We start from the raw sequence: 8880 nt of genomic DNA, 5'->3' as shown, positions 1-8880 counted from the left end.
AACACATGAGCCTATGATTTCAGGTACTGGTCATTGCTATGAAGAAAGATAAAGCATGTTAAGCAGATAGAGGGTGACAGACGACACTGCTTTTCAGATGGAAGTCAGAGGAGACCTCTCTAAGGAGGTGACATTAAGCAGAGTTGAAAGAAATGAGAGGGAGTGGAGCACATAAATCCCGGGAAGTGCATTGTAGCCAAGTGCAGAAAAGGGAGTGCTGTTGGCGGGCTAGAGGGTTCTCACACTTTAAGGAGTACACAGCCACCTGTCTTGTTCGCGGCTGATGCGGACTCAGGAGGTTTGGGGTGAGCCTGACGTTACGCACTTCTAACACGCTCCCAGGGGATGCTCATGCTGCTGGTGCCCACTTCGCATAGTGAAATATTAGAAGAATCAAAAGGAGGCCAGTGATGTTTTAAAATGCACTCTTCAGTTTTACTAAAATGTTCTCTTTTCACCAAACACAATGATGTTGACATCCTTTCAATCAGGACTTACAAATCTACCTCATTATTTTACATTTGTTCAATTCTGATCTAAGAATTTAGAAGCCCTAAAAGTCACTTAACCACTTATGTGGCCTCAGGCGAGTTACCTTCCCTTAGCCTCAGATGGAGGATAAGAACTGCACTTACCGAACGGGGCTGTTGTGAGCAATAAGCCGCATGGTCCTTGACACGTCCACAGTATCCGCTCGATAGACGTTCCCTATTGCTCATTTTTTCCCTTTCAGTGTAAACCTGTGTCACACCTGTATGGTTACTTTTCCTGAGTGAGCACCTGGCTTGGTAAGGACCAGCGGGAGTGATCTGCTGGGGACAGCTTGCCCTTTAATCCTTTCTCTCTGCTAATATAGGCTATTGCAACGATAATGGACCTCGAACTGTTGAAATCGGCAAAGTCAAAGAAAAGAAGATTTACAGAATACTTTCTAAAAACGTTATTCCCTTGGGTCCTGTAATGAATTGTTTTCTTAAGAAAAAATGGATTTTTTTCCCTTACCTAAAACTGGTATTTTAAAATGTTGGGTCAAAATCGTATTATTTTATCATCTTCTTGGGCTTCTGTAAATTTTTTAAAAACTCTTATCATGGCTAAGCTTTTTGGTAATTCTTTGAACATGCCTAACATTCTGAAGTGAACTTTACAAAGACACCTAAGAACCCTGACAGGGCTCAGCCAGTGCCATTGAATTGTGGATTTTAGTGACAAAGGTGTCTTTTGACCTCCCTGATGCTGTTGGTCCTTATAAAATGGGAGTGATGGCAATTAATGTTGGATTGAAGTTCTTTTATCTGGGGGTCTCAGTGGTAACCTCAGTGTCTGGAACATATCAACACGAACCAAGGATGTATCTGAGCAGACAAAATCAGCACTAGAACATCCAAGCTGCTTGCAGTTGATTCATCAGGTAGAACCTCTTATTGGGAGCTCTTCAATGTTCATGTGACACATTTCTCACATGGTTACACAACTGCTTTTCCACTTTGCAACAGCTTAGAAGCATCAGAGTAGAGGGTTTCTGGTAGGCAATGGCCAGACAGGTAATACCCACTGAGAAGGAAGAATATAAACTATAAAAGAACAGATGCAAGGATTTCAGGAAGCAGCCCGGGGTATCCACAAAGGCGACACTGTGCTATAAGAAGACACTTAGGAAGAAGTTAAATGGCATTTGCCATACTGCCTTTGAGATCAATTTAGGTTTTCATCCAGATTGGAAAGTTTCTACTACGGGGTAGGATGAGCTTCAGTTTTTTCAAGAGGTGAGTGGTGGAACCTGTGGTTGATTTCTTAAGCCACAGGCCTGAGTCCTGCTCTTCCACCCCTTTCCCCCTTGACAATATGTTAACATTATGCAAATCCTAGAAAAACAGCTCCTGCAGACATGCACAAACCAACAACCAGATTGTGGGCACTAAATCGCTCTTCTATTGAGATTCTGGACCTGCCACTGTCCCAGCAAGTCTGGGCAAATGAAACATTGTTGGGAAGAGAAGGAAGCCTAACCTTTCTAAGTTAGCAACGTAGGAGAATCTCTAATTTAGAGGAAGCAAACCTGGGCATCTGGTCTTTAAAAAAACCTCCCTAGGTGACTAATGTGTGGTCAGTATTGAGAACCACCGAGAAACAGACGTCTGCACACATTAGTTGAGAATAAATGTGATTAGGATGCTTGACTGTTCATATCTTCCTTCTCGGCTTATGAAGTTATTTTCAGATTGCATAAGAATAAACCAGAAACACACTGCATCTATGTGTCATCCTCTTGCCACCATTTCCCCCACTAAGATGATGCTAACCTCTCTGAATGGTCACTTGATTTCCAGGTGAGCCCTCATCTTACAAAGTACCCTTTGGCCCAGGGCACTGGGCGATCAACTTAGTCTTATCCTGAGCTTCTGGGCGGAGATCCATCCTTTACCACTTGTGTTCATCAAGTAATCTTTATTTCTTTTTGAGTCAGAGTCTTGCTCTGTCGCCCAGGCTGGAGTGCAGTGGTGCGATCTCGGCTCACTGCAGGCTCTGCCTCCCGGGTTCACGCCATTCTCCTGCCCCAGCCTCCTGAGTAGCTGGGACTACAGGCGCCCGCCACCATGCCTGGCTAATTTTTTATATTTTTAGTAGAGACGGGGTTTCACCGTGTTAGCCAGGATGGTCTCAATCCTGACCTCGTGATCTGCCCGCCTTGGCCTCCCAAAGGGCTGGGATTACAGGGGTGAGCCACTGCACCTGGCCAGGTTCTCTTCATTTCAAATGAGGAGTATGGGGTGGGGTACGATAGAAGGAGGAGTTGGGAGTCACACTGTGATTTAAGCCCTGCCTCAACCTACCAAACAGAGAATCTTTAACAAATTCAGACTCAGTTTCCCTATCTCCAGAATTAGCATCAGGGCAGGTCAAGAGTTTATCGGATGCCTGGATTTAATCAAACAGAGCTTTACTATTTCTTCTTCAAGATCACTGAATTTGAGTACTTAGAATTAATTAAAGCCTCCCAATTCTCTTGAACACTCTTCTCTATTGTCTTTGGCCATAAAATTCTACCTATATTTTCTCTGAATTTTAAGTCTCCCTGCCTAGATTGTTGCAGACATATCCTATGGCAGGGACATTTTTTCCCAGGGATCTTGCTTTTAGCTGCATGAAGCTTCAGGATGGTGCAGGGGGACAGAAACCTCTTTTACACTGAGTCTTGTTTCTGCGCCAGTTCTGTGCCAGGAGGGGAAAAAACGCTAGCTACACATGTGCTGTGGCCAGGCCTTCTTTTGTAGGATTCCCTCTGGCCTCCCTCTCTTCTACAGTCTCATCAACCAAACACTCTCTGTCATCTGCCTCTTCTCAGGGTTAGTGATTTCCCTACTAGTGTTTAGCTTCTGCCATACTGCAGGATATTTTCTTTAATAGGCCTTATTTTTGAGAGCAGTTTTAGGTTCATAGCAAAATTGAATGGAAAGTATAGAGGTTTCCCATATACCTCCTACCCCTACACAGGCACAGCCTCTACTACTACTTACCACCCCACCAGAGTGATTCATTTGTTACAATCAATTAACCTACACTGATGCATCATTATCACCCAAAGTCCATAGTTAACACTGAGATCTACTCTTGGTGCTGTACATTCTATGGATTGGGACAAATGTGTAATGACATCTATCCTCCATCATAGCACCATACAGAATAGTGTCATGGCCATAAAAAAATTCCCTGTGCTTCACCTATTCAGCCCTCCCTACCTTCAACCACTGATTATTTTACTGTCTCCAGAGTTTTCCCTTTTCCAGTATGTCATATAGTTGGAATCATGGTATGCAGCCTTTTCAGGTAGGCTTTTTTTTTTTTTTTCCACTTAGTAATGTACATTTAAGTTTTCTCTATGTATTTTTTATTTTTTTATTTTTTATTTTTTTTTGAGGCGGAGTCTTGCTCTGTTAGTCAGGCTAGAGTGCCCTGGCGCAACCTCAGTGGTGCAGGTTTTTGTGTGGACATCAGTTTGCAGACTCACTTGGGTAGATACCAAGAAACAATCCACGATTGGTGGATCATACGGTGACTGCGTTTAGTTTTGTAAGAAACGGCCACACTGTCTTCCCAAGCAGGTGTACCATTTTGCATTCCCACCAGCGATTAATCAGCTTCTGTTGCTCTACTTCCTCTTCATAATTTGGTGTTCTCAGTGTTTTGGATTTTGGTCATTCTAATAGGTATGTCATTGTTTTAATTTGCAATTCCCTAATGACATATGATGTTGAACATCTTTTCATATTTATTTGCCATCTGTATACCTTCTTCTTTGGTGAGGTATTTGTTCAGGTCTTTTGCCCCCCCCCCCCTTTTTTTTTTTTTGAGACAAAGTCTCACTCAGGCTGGAGTGCAGTGGTCTTATCTCGGCTCACTGCAACCTCCGCCTCCTGGGTTCAAGCCATTCTCCTGCCTCAGCCTCCCAAGTAGCTGGGATTACAGGCGCCCTCTACCATGCCCAGCTAATTTTTGTGTTTTTAGTAGAGACAGGGTTTCACCATGTTGGCCAGGCTGGCCTCAAACCCCTGACCTCAAGTGATCTGCCTGCCTCGGCCTCCCAAAGTGCTGGGATAATAGGCATGAGCCACCATGCCTGGCCCCATTTTTAAATTGGGTTATTTTCTTACTGTTGCGTTTTAAGAGTTCCTTGTATATTTAGAATAATAGTCCTTTTTTCAGATGTGTCTTTTGCCATGTATATTCTCCCAGTGTGTTGCTAGTCTCATTCCCTTAACATTGTCTTTCGCAGAGCAGAGGTCTTTAATTTTAATGGAGTCCTGCTTACCGGTTATCTCCTTAGTGGATCATACCTTTAGGGCTATATCTAAAAAGTCATCACCATGTCCAAGGTTATCTGGATTCTCTCCTATGTTATCTTCTAGGAGTTTATAGTTTTGTGTTTTACATTTAGGACTGCGATCTATTTTGAGTTAATTTCTATAGGTGTAAGATCTGTGTCTAGATTAAGTGTTTTTGCATGTGAATGTCTAGTTCTTCCAACACCATTTGTTAAAAACACTATCTTTTCTCCACTCTATTGCTTTTGCTCCTTTGTCAAAGATCAGTTGGTTATATTTATGTGGATTTCTGGGCTGTCTGTTCTGTTCTGTTGATCAATTTGTCCATTCTTTTACCAGTACTACCTCGTCTTGATTACTGTAGCTTTATAGTAAGTCCTGAAGTTGGGTAGTGTCAGTCTTCCAGCTTGGATTTTTTTCCTTAAATATTGTATTGGCTATTCTAGGTCTTTTGCCTCTCTCTATAAACTTTAGAATTCGTCTGTCTATACCCACATCGTAGCATTTTTATTAAGTGTTTATGTCTGGAGAAAACATGCAACCTTCCATTGCCATATTCCTTTGTAAGTCTCATTTCTCAACCCCATCTATGAGGTAGAATTCCTCTCTTTTTAAAAATCTCAATTTAATTTTTATCTACTTGCCTTGATTTGTGCAATGGTATAGAAACGCCTGAGTTTCTTCCTCTCCCTGAGAATTATTGGGAGCTTCCTCTGTTATTTTTCTGTTTCACTGGACATGGCTGATATCCTTTCCAGCATCTGGTTAATTTCTTGCGTCTGGGTATACATTCCCCCTCCCTCTTGGTTATCAGTTTCAAGCTCTCTTGATTCGATCAGTGGATTTAAAGGCAGATGGATTGATTTTGACTTCTCACTAAAGAAGGAACACAGCCTAACAGAATCAGCCTGCCATTTAGATAGAGCTCCTCCTACCTGGTAACACAAGGAATAGTCAACTGGAGCTTGATAGTGGATTAAAGACCCAAGGGGAGTCCTGTGATTCATTCTCAAATTTCACAAATCATCCTTCAGATGGTACATTTTAGTTTCTCATACCTCATGGTCCCACTTCATACATGGTTCATAGGCCAGATGCCTTTTCAATTAACATGGGAAACAAACATGAAAAAGAGCATTGAAATACCATTTTTTCTATTTTTATCCCTAAAATGTTATGTTTTCTACTCTGATTTTTTTTTGAGACAGAGTCTCGCTCCATCGCCCAGGCTGGAGTGCAGTGGTGCGATCTCGGCTCACTGCAAGCTCTGCCTCCCAGGTTCACACCATTCTCCTGCCTCAGCCTCCCAAGTAGCTGGGACTGCAGGCGCCTGCTACCGTGCCTGGCTAATTTTTTGTATTTTTAGTAGAGACAGGGTTTCACCGTGGTCTTGATCTCCTGACCTCGTGATCTGCCAGTATCAGCCTCCCAAAGTGCTGGGATTACAGGTGTGAGCCACCGCGCCCGGTCTCTACTCTGATTTTTAATGGCTAAGTGAATAAAAAAAGGGTTTTAAATATTTTTAAAGCTGAACAATGGTCCATACAAAAGCTTCCTGACACGTGTGTAGAAAGTCATAGTTTACAAAGGGCTGGCTTTTTATTTGCTCCCTGGCCATCAGGAGCAAGGCAGGCTGCTGCACTCAAAGGCATTGAAAGGAATGTCGACTATAAGAAACTAAGTGGAAAAACACTTCCCATGGAAAATGCCCTCCTCTGTGTTTTTAAATTTTCTTTTCTTTTCCTGTTTGAGATGGAGTCTCCTTCTGTTGCCCGGCCTGGAGTGCAGTGGCGCAATCTCGGCTCCCTGCAACCTCTGCCTCTCAGGTTCAAGCAATTCCTGCCTCACCTCTCAAGGAGCTGAGACTACAGGCACCCACCACCACAACTGGCTAATTTTTATATTTTTAGTAGAGAAGGGGTTTTTGCCATGTTGGCCAGGATGGTCTCAAACTTCTGACCTCAGGTGATCACCCGCCTCAGCCTCCCAAAGTGCTGGGATTACAGGTGTGAGCCACCATGCCAGCTTTAAATTTTCTTTTCTTTTCTTTTTTTGAGCCAAGTTTTACTCTGTTGCCCAGGCTGAGTGCAGTGGCATGATCTTGGCTCACTGCAACCTCCACCTCCCGGGTTCAAGCCATTCTTGTGCTTCAGCCTCCTGAGTAGCTGAGACTACAGGCATGCACCACTATATCTGGCTACTTTTTGTATTTTTAGTAGAGATGGGGTTTCGCCATGTTGGCCAGGCTGGTCTCGATCTCCTGAACTCAGGTGATCTGCCTGCCTTGGCCTCCCAAAGTGTTGGGATTACAGATGTGAGCCACTGCACCTGGCCTAAATTTTGTTTTCAAAGAACCTCTTCAGTCTGTTGCTTCCAAGATGACCTCTCTGACCACATGCTTCTCATGAGAAGAGAAGAAGCTTCTCTTACACATTTCTAGACTTTCTCCAGACTGAGTAAGGTCCTCAAGGTGGAAAATTGAGATGAGAGGATCCTTATAAAGTCCAAAGAAGTGATGGAACTTCTAGGGAGTTGTGGATGCCTGACGTTTAATATGTAATGCCTTCTCACTTTCCAAATGCATTCTGGTACGGGAATCTGTTAGGTTCAGTTAGCAGAAACACCCAGAACACTTCTCAAGGTATTAGACTAGCGAATGACCTGGGGTGATCCACAATAATTTCCTGTTTCTCAGAAGCAAAGAAGACAGAACTTTGGGGAACGCCAACATTGAAAGGGTGAGTGGAGAAGTCCACAAAAGAGCACGATGAGAAGTGGCTGAACTGCAGGAGGAATCCAGGACAGAGGGGTGGTAGGGACTCCTCCATCAGAGGGGTGATATGGACTCCTCAACATCCTCCATATCACCCAGGGAGGGAGAGATCTATGTATGCAGCCATGAGATCATGGAAAAAATCTGACTTCACCCCACCCAAATCTGACTTCATCCTGGTGACCAGGGTGAGAGCTGGGTTAATGGAGGGGCAGAAGTCAGATTTGGGTGGGGTGAAGAGTGAATGATGTCAGAGGCTGATCAACATTAACATTTTGTTGAGCATTATATGCAAGGCGCTAAAGCCACCAGCCTTGGTTTTGATCCTACACATAGGGCAGCAATTTTCTATTTTATTTTGATAGCCCAGACACCTGATGCATTTATCTTACTAAACAATCATATTCAGCTGGGTGCGGTGGCTCACACCTATCATCCCAGCACTTTGGGAGGCCAAGGCGGGCGGATCACCAAGTCAGGAGATTGAGACCATCCTGGCTAACACAGTATAACCCTATCTCTACTAAATATACAAAATATTAGCTGGGCGTGGTGGCGGCGCCTGTAGTCCCAGCTACTTGGGAGGCTAAGGCAGGAGAATGGCGTGAACCCAGGAGGTGGAGCTTGCAGTGAGCCGAGATCGCGCCACTGCACTCCAGCCCGGGCAACAGAGCAAGATGGGACTTGATCTGCACTACAGACAAATCAAACCTAATAGACATGTACAGAACATTTTTATCCAACAGCTTCAGAATACACATTTTTCTCCTCAGCACACAGAACTTTCTTGAGGATAGACCATATGTTAGGTCCCAAAACAAGTCTCAAATAATTTTTAAAAAGTAAAATTATATCAAGTATCTTTTCTGACCACAATGGAATAAAAATAGAAATCCATAACTAGAGGAACTTTGAAAACCACACAAATACATGGAAATTAAACATGCTCCTGAATGGTCACTGGTCATGAAATGAAAAAGGAAATTTTAAAATTTCCTGAAACAAATGAAAATGGAAACACCATACCCAAACCTGTGATATAGCAAAAGCAATATAAAGAGGAACATTTACAGCAATAAACACCTATATTAAAAATACAGAAAGACTTCAAATAAATAATCTAACTAGAAAAGCAAGAGGAAACCAAAGGCAAAATTAGTAGAAAAATTTATGACCAGAGCAGAAATTAAAACATTGAGACTAAAGAAAATTACAAAAGATCAATGAAAAAAGGTTTTTTTAAAAAAATAGGTAAACAAGGTTGCTGTTTGGACTCTTGTGAAG

This window comes from Macaca mulatta, chromosome 18 (genome assembly GCF_049350105.2).
Source record: "Macaca mulatta isolate MMU2019108-1 chromosome 18, T2T-MMU8v2.0, whole genome shotgun sequence".
Taxonomy (NCBI): Eukaryota; Metazoa; Chordata; class Mammalia; order Primates; family Cercopithecidae; genus Macaca; species Macaca mulatta.
Note: the sequence above shows the minus strand (reverse complement) of the source record.